Below are 12996 nucleotides of genomic sequence, written 5' to 3' on the forward strand. Positions count from 1 at the left end.
GTCAGAGACTGAATTTGGTATTTTTTTTATTCCTTGGGCCTCTGCCCTGGGTGAAGCAGGGCAGGGCAGCAGGAGAAAGAGCTCCAACCCTACAAGGAGGATCTACTTGCTTAGAGGCAATTTTTGAAGTCAGAGCCCCGACTGAGTTTCCATCCTCCAGACTGGAAATATAACCGGCGAGGCCCCAGCCTGCGTGCTGTGGTCAGTCAACAGCTGAAGGGCCTCATTCCCCCCAAGACAGGGACATTTCAGAAGCTCCTTTTCCAAAGGTTCCCAGAGTTACAAGAGGAATCCTCTGCTATGTTCTATCCTAGATACGGGGGGAGGCTGGCCCAGAGGGAAATTTAAGGAATACTGGTGTGTCTCTCTGCACCCCTGGGAAGAAGAGGGTACTGCTTTTCTGCCCTGCAGCTTCTTTCCTCCCAGCCTCTAACCCTCACAAGAACATAGAGTTTAGTCTTACTAAACCCATCTGACACATGAGAGAGCCATAGCACAGAGCAGGGGAGGGGTCGCTAGCTTTGAGGTTAACGCCGCATCGCGCTGTGCAAGGTGCAGGCCAGAATCGCTCCCCTGGCCTCCTCACTCCAACAACAAAACCCAGGAAACAGGCTGATAAGCTCCCTGGCAGTCTCTGGGTCATTTTCAAGTTATTTGTGCTGCTTTTTTTGCAGCTTTTGTCTTCCACAAATGCACTCGGCTGGGCAGGCGGCCCTGGAGGGCATCAAAGGCCCCGCTGGCCGCAGACACAAGAGCACGGCAGTGCCAAGGCGTCTCCCCTGCCAGCTACCCGCCACCCGCCATGCAGCCTGGGAGAGTCACAAAGAGGAGGTGCCTGGTCTTACAACCATTCCAGGTGTGACTTCACCCTCAGCCGTGAGCTCTGTTCCAAACCAGTCCAGGTCTGCCAAGCCCAGGTGGGGTGGGCAGGGGCTGAGGTCCAAGCTGCCTCTGGACCAGTGATGGTAGGACGATCGCTGGCAATTTGATAGGCCTGGGGAACTTGACCGCCGCCCGTGATGAAAGAGGGCAAAACAGGTTTGTGGCAAGGGCGCTGCCGCAAATCCACAGCGGAGAGACCCTTGCTTCTGCAACCCCGTGTTCATTTACTGAACACCTGCTCCAGGCCTGGCCTTGGAGATGGGCAGAGGGCAATGCCGCTTGTTGACATCCCCCTGGAATCAATGACACGGCCCTGGCCTGAGTAGCCAAACTGAGGGCGGCCACATGGAAAGCCACCTTAAACGTGAGAAACGGGGCCACAGAGGAAGCGGGCTCTGTTCATTCTCTGACCGCCAACAGGCCCAACTTGCAGCAGATGCTGGGAGGTGCTTTCAAAATTACACGGAGCAGAGGACCCCTCGTTGTCCCCTGGGTGTTTCACAGGAATAACAGGGGCGGGAGCCTGGGAGTGCAGGGGGAGGACACGCTGGACTCGCCCACAGCCGCCTGCTCTTCCTGGGCTCCAATGCTCTTCCGCCACAGTGACCATCACCGAGTGACAACGTGCTCCAGCAGCTAGCAGGGACACTTTCACGACGGGCTGACGACAGGACGGCTTTCCTCCTCCCTGGACATCTGTGAACGAGGATGTTCTGTTCTTCCCCCTTACAGAGGGGAGACTACGGCACGAGGCAGGTGAGTCCCACGGCTGGGGACGGCAGAGAGAGGCGCTCAAGGCAGGTCCGGGGCCAAGGCCCGGGGTCTGCTCCCCGCCCCCGCCCTGCCTTTCCTTAGGGAGCTGGGAACCGGGCCAGGCTGCTCCTGGTCCTCTGTGGGGCCCAGGGGGGCCGGGGTGGGGTTGAGAGTCTCACTACGGAGGAGGCCTGGGAACTGGACCCAGAGCCCATCCGGCGGCCCCGGATGAAGGCGCAGGCGAACATCCGGGCATTTCCTGTTCCCGAGCGCGGGGGCCTGGGCCCGGCCAGCTCCAGGGAGCCGGCTAGGCGGGAAGGGGCTGCCAGGGCCCTGGCACCAGCCCCGGGCGTGTGCGCTCGGCCAGCTTCTTTGGCTGCCCGTCAAGGCTTCAAAGGGGTGGGTGAAGCGAGCCGGGGGGCCGGGCTGGCCGGGTCTGCCCGAAACCGAGACGGGAGAACAAAAGGAGGCCGTTGTGGGCTGGCTGGGCAGGAGCCCTGGCGGGAAGGAGGGCGGGAACCGGGAGGCCCCAAGGTGCGGGCGGCCCTGGGCGGTAGGCAGGATCCAGGCATGGCTCCTGCGCAGCGAGAACCCGGGCCCAGGAAAAGCACCTTGGCAGGTGGCGGCGGCCAGCTTCAGGGCCACAGGCTGCATCTGTCAGGGATCTGTAGGACTTGGGGGCTGTGCCTTGCGGAGAATTCACTCGTCTCTCCCCTAGGCCGATGTGCCCGCCCAGCCACCAGGAGCCAGGCACTCTTGTGTCGCCGGATGCCAGCTGTGAGCCAGGACAACAGGAGCCCTGCCTTGGCTGGTCTGCGCAGGTACAATCCCAGGGTCTCTCCAAGATGAAGACAGAGCAGAAGCCACAGAAGTCTCGGACCTGACAGACACCTGGGCTCCCCTCTGGACTGCATCACCAGCTATGATCTTGGACAAGTGACAGACCCCCAAGCCTTAGTACCGGGCACACAATATGTGCTCAATAAACGTCCCATGCTGGGAGTACATCAGCACATTGGAAGGTGGGGGTAAGCCCTCAATGTAGGACTCCTCTCCCCAACAAAATGTTCTTCTAACTGCATTTTGCCAGCTCCCAGGAAACCACCGCCGTGGGGGCCTAGACAGCCTGGCGCATTCTAAGAACCCAGTCATGGGAAGCTGTAGTCATTGTTGAAGGTGAATACAATGGGGGGGGGGGGTGTCACTACAGAGACAACCGGTAGCTTGCCATCGGGCACACAGGCCGAGCAGGAACCTCTGACTCACAGTCCCAGTGTTTAGCCGGTTCCAAAGATACAGTCACACATGGCCCCTGCCTCTGAGGTCCTGCCTGGTGGTCTTCCTGGAGCTGATGATCAAGCATAAATGGAACTGGGGGTACCACACACATCAGCATGTGGTTAAGGGTCCCAACAGGTGACCTTCAGGAAAGCATGAAGGATCAGAGGAAGCAGAGACAGAGAGACCAGGAGGAGGCAGGAGGGGAAAGGAGCTCAGGGCACACACAGGCCCAGGAGGCAGAGGGGTCTCAGGTTCCACTCCAAGCTCTGCCATCCCTTCCATGGGATGCGGGCAGTCCCACCCCCTCTGCCCCCAGAGTATCTTCTTGGTTGGTAAGTGAGGGGCCTGGAGCAGGGGGCCTACAGGTCCTTCCACATCACAGATTCATGAGGCTGGACCAGAGGGCGGCAGGGACACTATAAAGAGGAGGCTGGTGTCAGAGCTTTTCCTGCAGAAAGACCAGCAGAGCATCCGCAGCTCTGGGTGCAGACCCAGCCCTGGCAGGAGGTACACCAGGTCTTGCCCCGCTGGCTGGCCCTGGCACAATGGTCTCAGCAGACAGGCATGTGGCACTTGGAGAGGAAGGGTGAGGCACTGGAGGCTGAGACCCGGGCCCGATTTCTTCTCCCATGTCCACAGTAATCGGCACTTGGGGAAAGACATATCGCCTCTGGGGGCCCTGGCTTCTTGCGGGTAACATGAAGGTAAATACCTGCCTCCAGAGACTATATGGGACAACATGAATCGTTGAGTCGCTCAGTAGTATCTGACTCTCGCAACCCCGTGTACTGTAGCTTCTCTGTCTAAGGGATTTCCCTGGCAAGAGTACTGGAGGGGGTTGCCATTTCCTCCTCCAGGGGATCTTCCTGACCCAGGGACTGAACCTGCATCTCTGTGTCTCTGGCATTGCAGGCAGATTCTTTACTGCTGAGCCACTGGGGAAACCCTGACACCACATGGGATAGAGCCTAAACAAAAAGCAACTCAGTGAAACATTCATTCCTTTTCTCTCTACTTGACTTTACTGGGGTGCAACCCCCTGGATAGAAAACCCACATCTTCTTTAATGTTTCCTATTACTAAAGAGTGAATTAGAAGGCTGTGTTTTTAGGGCAAGACCTGGCTCCCAGTCTCTGCTGCAGTGTTGTTTCTTCTACCTGTAGGGCATTGAGTAAGTTACCTAAGCTCTTTCAGCCTCAGTTACCTCACCTGTAAAATGGGGCTATTAACAATCCTTCATTCACAGGGTGCAGAAGATTCGTGGTGAGGTCAAGTATGAGAAAGTGCTTATCAAGGAAGAAGCCCTCTTGTCAGGAGAAGTGGCCTCGGAACCAACCTCACTTGTGGTACTGAACTGAAATTGCTCCTGATGTCTAATCCAAGGCCGGCAGTGTGTCAGCGCAGGTTCTTGCCAGAACTGCAGCAAACACTTGCTGACGTGGCACAAAACAGGCTGGGAATGGCACGAAGTGGGCCATTTGGAGGGCCCTGGGGTGCTGCCCTGCCAGAGGGGGACCTCTCTTCCTCTGGGGCTGAACGGGCCTAATGCCGAGCTCCCGGGCACCCTGCCATGCTCCTTCTGTGCCCGCTACCCGGGTTTCCTGCCATCTCCCCAGGGTGACGTTAGGTGCTGGTCAGATTATCACCTGCTTGTCAGGTAGTTGAGAGAGGGAGGTACAGAGAGGGCAAGAGACAGTTCTTCAGAGAAGGTGCCAGCCCCAGCAGCTGGCCCCCGGGGCCCGGAACGCCCAGGGCCCGACGGAAAGCATCCTGCTTCCTCTCCCGACCGCTGAGCAAACACACAAGCATGGCAGGTGCCCGGGGCGGCTGTCCAAGCAGGGCCTATGCCCGCTGTTCCCTCCGCCTCCCGCCCAGCCAGCGCCAGCCTGAGCCAAGGCCCGTGACCTCCCTGGCGCCTGCCCCGTTCTCACCCTCCGAGCTGGCAGGCGGGAGGATGGGCGAGCCAGCGCCTGGATGGGGGGCTCCTCGGGGCAGCCCCTGGTGGGGTGGGAACAGCACACAGCCTTCTATGCTGTTCTATGCGCTGTGCTTGTCGCTCAGTTGTGTGCGACGCTTTGCGACCCCATGGACTGCAGCCCACCAGGCTCCTCTGTCCATGGGATTCTCCAGGCAGGAATACTGGTGTGGATTGCCATGCCCTCCTCCAGGGCGTCTTCCTAAACCCGGGATGGAACCCCGCACTACAGGAGGATTCTTTCCCATATGAGGCACCGAGGAAGCCATACTGTTCTGTACTGTGCATTTAAAGGTGCTGATGTGAAGCACAGAAAAATGACAATGCCTTCATGGGAAACTTACCAAGGCACTTCCATGACACCCACTGACCAGTGAGATCTCCACCCTGAGGGCCCTGGAAGGGGTATCAGGTGACCTGATCAGAATGTAGAACCTTGGGCAAGCCATGCACCCTCTCCAGGTGAGGTTTCCTGTTCCAGGTGATGAAGGGAGTGGATGACGACTAAGGTCCCTGCAGAGTGCGATGGGGTTTAAAAGAGGCTGTCGAGCAGTCAGGCAGCCCTTGTTGTTCAGTCACTCAATGTATCCGACCCTTTGCGGACCCCATGGACTGCAGCATGCCAGGCTTGCCTGTCCTTCACCATCTCCCTGGACTTTTGTAAAAGCTCACTCTGCCACCTTCTTAGCTGTGTGCCCCTGGTCATTCATTTGATGTCTCTGAGTTTCTTCATCTTAAAATAGGAAAGATAATTCCTCCCTGCAGAGTCCTGTGAAAAATCAAACCAGAATGGCTAAAAAGGGCCTGCTGGGGAGCAAGTGCCCAAAATATGGGGGCAGCCATTTCTCTAACTCATCCATGGTAGGTTCTTAAACTAATATCTGTGTCAAATCATGTTCCCCCTGAGGAATAAAACAGGAATTCCCTGTCTGGGGCCCAAAGAACCCAGCAGATCAGCTGAGGCTTACCCTGTAGCTTTTGCAAACTAAGACCATGGCTGCCCTATTTCCCTACACACACACACACACACACACACACACACACACACACACACTCCCTCTTTCTCTCTCCCCTTACTCTATGCATATCCACTAATGGAACCTCTGCTCCTATAGGAAACCAAGTGAATAGGGAAATGGCAGGGATCCCAGTCCATTAGAGATGCTCTGTGTAGAGGGAACAGCAAGTGCTTGTCATGTTCACAGAGAGGATACCTGATTTACCCTCATCAGATCAGTCAATCAGTCAGTCATACATCAGATGTATCAGTTAATGCATATGGTACTGGACAACCCATGCCCTTACAGAATTCAACGCATCTAACCCATTCTATCTACCACCGAAGATTACCACATAACAATACAACCTCAGCGGCATAAGCACTAAGTGTCCATGCTCCTGGGTGGTCAGGCAGGCAGCTCTGACGATCTTGGCTGGGCTCACTCAGGGGGCTGGGAGCTGACTGGTTGTCAGCTGGTCTAGGCTGGTCTTAATTAGGATGATGAAAGCACCTTGGTTATGTTCTATATGTGTCTCTCATCCTTCTCCTGGAACCAGAAAGCCAGTCTGGAAATGTCCTTCCCGTGGTGATAACAGAGGTCCAACAGCACAAATGGAAATGCTTTTTCAAAGCTCTCCTTGCAGTGTACCTGTTAACACTTCACTAGACAAAACCAGTCACATGATGGAGTCCAGCATCAGAAATAACAGGGAATGGGCTATGAGTTGGACCATTCATGAAGTCACCGCATTGCTTATTAGAGAGAAAAGGCAGGGCGCATATAATTAAAGTTACTAAGCTAAGGGGGAGTCCCTGGCGGCTCAGTGGTAAAGAATCCACCTACCAATGTAGGAGACGTGGGTTCCATCCCTGAGTCGAGAAGATATCCTGGAGGAGAAAATAGCAACCCACTCCAGTATTCTTGCCTGGAGGATCCCATGGACAGAGGAGCTTGGCAGGCTACAGTCCATAGGGTTGCAAAGAGTCAGACATGAGTTAGCAAGCAAACAACAGCTGAGTTAAGCAATCCATTCAGGATTAGAACCCAGTGCTAAGTCCTATGCCACTGCCACCAGAGCACAGGCAGAGAGGAGAGGTAGTGACAGCTGGGAACGCTGCCCAGGAAGGGACTTGCAGGCTGAGAACACACCTAGGTTCTGGTCACTGAATGTTCTCCTTCCCCCAGTACCGGATGAGCGCAAATAGCTGTGAGTCAAATAGTTGGAATCAACCAGCAGCCCTACTTGAGCACGTGAGTAAGAAGGAAGCAGTTCCAGAGAAAGGAATGCAGTCTTCCCTGCATTTCCAAGCTCCATAAATCTAGGATCAAGGGCAAGCAAAGGCTCCATGTTCCTTGATCCACCTCTTCCCATCTCCACCCCACCACGCCCTGGTTTTGCTGGAGATGAGAAGAAGGGCAGCAAACCCTGCTTTGCAAGGGGTCTGCAGCTCTCCTGCCTCTGCTAGGTTGAGACTAGAAAGAAAAGGGCAGATGAGGATCCCAATTGATGCCCAGCACCTGATCCGGTGGTGCTGGGTTGGGGCCCAGGAGATAGCATTTTCCATCAACTCCGGCACAGGGATTCTTCAGCTCACATTTTGACTCCCTTCTCCCCAGGATGGGCGAAGGAATGCAGCTGTCCAATCACTCCACACCTCACTGAGATGTTACGTGCTCCAAGCTCTAAAGCATTCACATTCTAGTGGGAAACAGACATAAATAAACCCATGTGCAAGTGTATACATGAACACACACCCTCCCAGGTGTACACAGAAAGAGGGAAAGCTGTGATGACAGTAATCGCAAGCACACACACTTCACACGGCAGGTGGCATTTTAAACCTGAGCTCACATTATCACATCTAAGCCTCGCAGTAACTCTGTGAGGTGGAGCTATTTTTAGTGCCATTCTTCAGGTGAGAAAAATACAGACACAGAGAAGTTCAAGTGTCCAAAGGCCCCGAGCTGGTAAACGTGGAGTCAGCAGGGCCAGGTCTGACCCCAGGGCTGCAGAGACGGGGAAGCATTAACTCTGCCTGGCGGTGCTGCCTGCCACCAGAAACTCCAGCCTGTCCTTCAACGCCATTAAACACAGGAGAATAAAGTTCTTGAACTTGGCATGTAGCCCCAGCGCCTTAGAGCAAAACTGCGGTCATGAACTACCTTCTGTAATGCTTTTTCAGTGGGAAACGGCTTCATCACATTATGTGTTGTGTTCTGCCCACCTCCTCACGCTGGCTTCCTCCACCCTTTCTGGGGATGCATCATCCAAAGAGGGAGTGCCATGAGGAAAGTGATTACACCTGGGCCCGCTGTGTGTGCACCCAGGGGAGGAACACAGTTTTATCAATAGACGTGCAGGGACCAAAATCTCCCCTCTGGCAAACACGGAACTGAAGGTGCCTCAGAGAGGTTAAAGGACTTGTCCAGGGCCACACAGCCAGACCAAGGCCCAGCCCCGTATTTGAACTTTAGTCTCATCTGATCTAGCTAGATCCAGAGCTCTCGGCTGTTCTAAAACGTGATTCACAAGCTCGTGTTGAGGGGCTGGGGGATTTGCTGAAAACGTCAAGACGTCCGCTGAAAAGTGTGATGACCGTGGTTTCCTGGGGGGAGAGAAACTTCCTGCATGGTTATTAAAAGTAATGAAGAGGGCAGGGCAGGTCTGGGAATAGGAAGTCTTCAGCTTCTCAGCAGAGCGGGCGTTCTGCAGCCAAATAGATGCTGTGCTCTGGAGGGCACATTCCAAGACAGGGTCAGGCTGCCTGCAGCCATCGATGCGTAGGGCCCCGTGGAGGGCCCCGTGGAGGTCCCCGGGGCCAGCCACTGACTAAAGCTCCAGGAGCGGACGTGGCTTCTGAGGACGGGGACGGGCTTCAAGCCAGCAGCCGGCAGTACGGGCTCTTTGGCAGGCTTCCCTAGGATGGAATAGGGAAAGATATTTCGCCTCCTTACTTCATGTGTCCTCAGCTTGGGAAAAAAGAGAAGAAAGAAAAAAAAATATGGACCTCCTTATCCCAACAGAGGAGATAAGATCTCACAAATGGAAAATCCACAGACAAGAAATGAAATTCTAAAGAGAACATCATCGTTTCCCATTCAGGCTGGTGCAGACACTTGTTGTGGGCACTTCTATGGTCTGCCTGGTGTGGGAACAGTAGTGTTTAGTGTGGGGTGGGGCAGGGCCAGGTCAGGGGTCTTCCCTGTGGAAGAAGAGATTCCAGCCTGGGGGCAAGGAGTCCTGGGGCGTAAGTCCTTGGTACCCAGTGGGGTTCAGTGGGATTGTGACCTTGGACTTGAGCATTTCATGTGGGACACGTCTGTGAAGTGGGAATCATTTTGTTGCTTACACCAGCCTCACATCCCTGTAAAGGGCTAAAAATAGCAACAACCCGCCAACTACAGGAGCAATGTTATTGATGTTCACCCAAGGGACACGGAATCGTTTCTCCCTTTGAGTGTGTGTGTTAGTTGCTCAGTCGTGTCCAACTCTTTGCAACCCCATGGACTGTAGCCCACGAGGCTCCTCTGTCCATGGAATTCTCCAGGCAAGAATACTGGAGTGGGTGGCCATTCCTTTCTGATGAGCGGGACAAAATGGTGGCTGTAGAGGGAGGTACACGGCACGATGCGGCTGCAAAGTTCTCAAGACAAGCTACCTAGGCGGGAAATTGTGCTCTACTGCTGTGTGACCTTGGGCAGGTCACTCAATCTCTCTGCGCCCTAGTTTCCTCATCCATAAACTGGAGATACTAATAGTCCAACCTCAGTGCACTGTGTAAAGATGTAATGACCTGAGGATTAATGATGATCAATACGTGGTCAATATGTGTTAGTGATTATTATAAAATTGGTGACAGTCATACATAGTAAAATATTACTCATCAACATTCAGGCCATCTTTGAATTCAGTAGCAGCTGCTCCTACAAACAGAGTAGTTGTTGCCAGGAGAGGGAGATACAAATGCTTCATGTTTCAAGATCTTAGAGGCCTCCATTTTAAGATGATACAAAAGGAATCCATGGAATACTCATTTAAGGGGTATTTTAATGAGCAACAGCAGGGCTAACAGGGGAGACAGACCCCCAGGGTTCTGTTGCTTTCCTCTGTCATTCTGGAACCCCCTTGACCAGGTAGTAAGCAAGGGTGATGGGTGTCATTATGTCTCCAGCACTGCAGGAGGTGCTGGGAGAGGACAGGGGAGAAAGGTCCTTCGAAAGCATGTACCATCCAAGGGGTAGATGTACCTGGTGCCTCATGCATCTCAGTGGGGGTTCCACAAGGGGAGCAAGGCTGAGATGGCATGGGAGCAGGGCCCAGAGGGCTGGTGGACCCATGGGACATGGGGCTGGGAATGCTTGGGCTTGCTAGCGGATAAGAGCAGGCTGCAAATGTACAGAGCAGGACCTGGGAGGCCAGGCTACAGAGGAATGCTTCTGTCCTAACGACTGAATTCTAGACCTTGGGGTCAGTGAGAACAGGAAAACCGCACATGCCTTCACTGGGAAGGGACAGATGCAAGCCAAGCTGGGCTTCTGGAAGATGCCATGGGCAATGCGGAGGGTGGGTAGGAAGACAATAGCTGGGAGAAGGAAAGGCCTGGAGCTGGGGGCTACTGCAGCATCTCAGTGACATCGGGAGCTGACCCCCATGTTGTGATGATAAGATCCACTGAGGGGTGACAAGTGGATGGTTTCAGAGATAAACTGGCCACATCACTTGATTCAGGAGAGCCAAAGCTGGGCTGGGACAGGGTGCAAGGGAGACACTAGGACTTGAGGATCTCCTGAAGAGGAGCAAATGTTCTGGAAGTCAGAAAAGAGCCTAAAACTTGCGTTCCCCACCACTGTGATTCTGTATTAGTTTTCTACAGCTGCCTGTGTGACTCAGCACAAACCTAGAAGTTTAAAATAAGATTTGGGAGCAACCTAAGTGTCCATCAACAGATGAATGGATAAAGATGTGATACACACATACACACACACACACACACACACACACACACACACAGGAATATTACTCGCCCATGAAAAAGAATGAAATTTAGCCACTTGCAACATGAACCCAGAAGGCATTACGCTTAGTGAAATAGATCAGAAAAGAGAAAGACAAATACTGTATGTTTTCACTTAAATGTGGAACCTAAAAAAATAATATAACAAAACAGAGACAGACTCACAGAAACAGAGAACAAACTACTGTTTATCAATGGGGAAAGGACTGAGGGAGGAGCAAGACAGGGGAAGAAGTTTAAGAGGTACAAACTACTAGAAATAAAAATAAAAATAAGATAGAGGATCTGATGTACAGCACAGGGAATATAGTTTTTATTTCATAACAACTTTATATGGTGTATGATCTTTAAAATATTGAATCACCATGTCAGGCATCTGATACTAATATTGTACTGTAAGTCCATTATACTTCCAAAAAATAAAGTTTTTGGTCAAATTTAGTTTGTAGGGCTGAGGCCCCATTACTTTGCTGGAAGTTGACTGGAGGCCACTCCTAGCAACTAGAGGCCACTGCTCTCTTTGCAGGCGGGTCCCCACCTCTAGTGCTTTCCAGGTACCACTAGTGGTAAAGAACATGCCTGCCAATGTAGGACACATAAAAGACGTGGGTTCCATCAGTGGGTTGGATAGATTCCCTGGAGCAGGAAATGGCAACCCACTCCAGTGCTCTTGCCTGGAGAATCCCATTGACAGAGGAACCTGGCAGGCTACAGTCCCTGGGGGTCACAAAGAGTCAGACACAACTGAAATGACTTGGCATGCATGTACCCCACTTACAAGTCAGCAGCAGTCCACCAAAGCCTTCTCACACTTGGAATCTCTCTGACTCTGCTTTGGAGGTATGTCTGTGGTTCCATTCAGAGATAGTTCTCTGAACAATCCAGGATAACCCTGCTGTACTGGCCCACTGATTATTATCATTAATTACATCTGCAAAGTCCCTTGTGCCATGTGAAGAAGTACCACACTCATAGGCAAAACACTAGGGGTTAGAATATGGAGCCTACCAGGCTTCTTTGCTTTTCAATAGGAAACTGGTAAACATCATACAATAAACTATAAGGTATGGTGAGCATGATCACGGATGATAGCCCTCAGTTCTAAGGAATCCTGGAGAGGAGGCACTTTGCCACCCTGAAGTAGGGTGAATATCAGGGGAAGTAGGGGAATATCAGGGCATGCTGGGCTTCTCCAGTGGCTCAGTGGTAAAGAATCTACCTGCTAATGCAGGAGACTTGAGCTCCATCTCTGGGTCAGGAAGAGCTCCTGGAGAAGAAAATGGCAACCCACTCCAGTATTCCTGCCTGGGAAACCCCATGGACAGAGCAGCCTGGTGGGCTACAGTCCATGGGGTCACAAAAGAGTCAGGTGTGACTGAGCAACTGAACAACAGGAAAGGCTTCCCGGAAGAAAAATGAGATTACCTAATGGAATCTATGGATGAACAGGAGCGAAGGGAAGTGTCACTCCCAGACTTGATTAGCCTGTGGATTATTAGAATACCATGTTTACAAGAGGCCAGAAGCTAAACTCTAAGGAAACACTCTGCGTCAGAGATGTGGACAGTGTCGCAGGAGCCAGCCCCCCTGCAGGCTAAGAGATGCTGGCCCTCTCCCCACTCCTGGTCGGGAGACTCTGCTTTTCTAAGAACCTTCCAGAAGTAACACAGTGCACCTTCATGGAAACCCCACTCCACGAAGGATAGGATTTAAGTAAGTCTGCACTGCAGGTGCTGCTCTGGACAGAGGTTTGTGATACTGGAAATACAAATGATATGCAGATCAGTGTGCAGGATAAATTTCCAATTTCCCAAAGGAAAGAAGAAAGTAATCACTTGTGAGTATGCAGGGCCTTGGGGAAGTCAATCGTCAACTATTCAAAATTTTTGCAAAATGGTTTTTAAACCTTTGGTAGCCTGAAAATGGCCATAGCAGGATTTCCCCACAGAAATAAACAAACCTACAATTCACGGCTTTTATTCCTTCCTGAGAGGTCGAACGGTGCACCACTGGGTTTGAATAAATCACCAAATTGATAACCGGGATTATCTCAGGAAGAGGTGGGATAGGTTTCATGGTGGTGTTGGTT

General features: G+C 52.6%; 1 long non-coding RNA gene across 1 annotated transcript; it reads left to right on the plus strand.

Annotated features, from left to right (window-relative positions):
- The first annotated feature begins 881 nt into the window (after positions 1-881).
- LOC121820324 (uncharacterized) lies at positions 882-2640 on the plus strand. Its single transcript, XR_006060808.1, has 2 exons — positions 882-1638; positions 2354-2640. It is a non-coding gene; the product is annotated as an uncharacterized LOC121820324 (long non-coding RNA).
- The last annotated feature ends 10356 nt before the right edge of the window (positions 2641-12996 follow it).

The sequence above is a fragment of the Ovis aries genome, chromosome 9 (genome assembly GCF_016772045.2).
Source record: "Ovis aries strain OAR_USU_Benz2616 breed Rambouillet chromosome 9, ARS-UI_Ramb_v3.0, whole genome shotgun sequence".
Taxonomy (NCBI): Eukaryota; Metazoa; Chordata; class Mammalia; order Artiodactyla; family Bovidae; genus Ovis; species Ovis aries.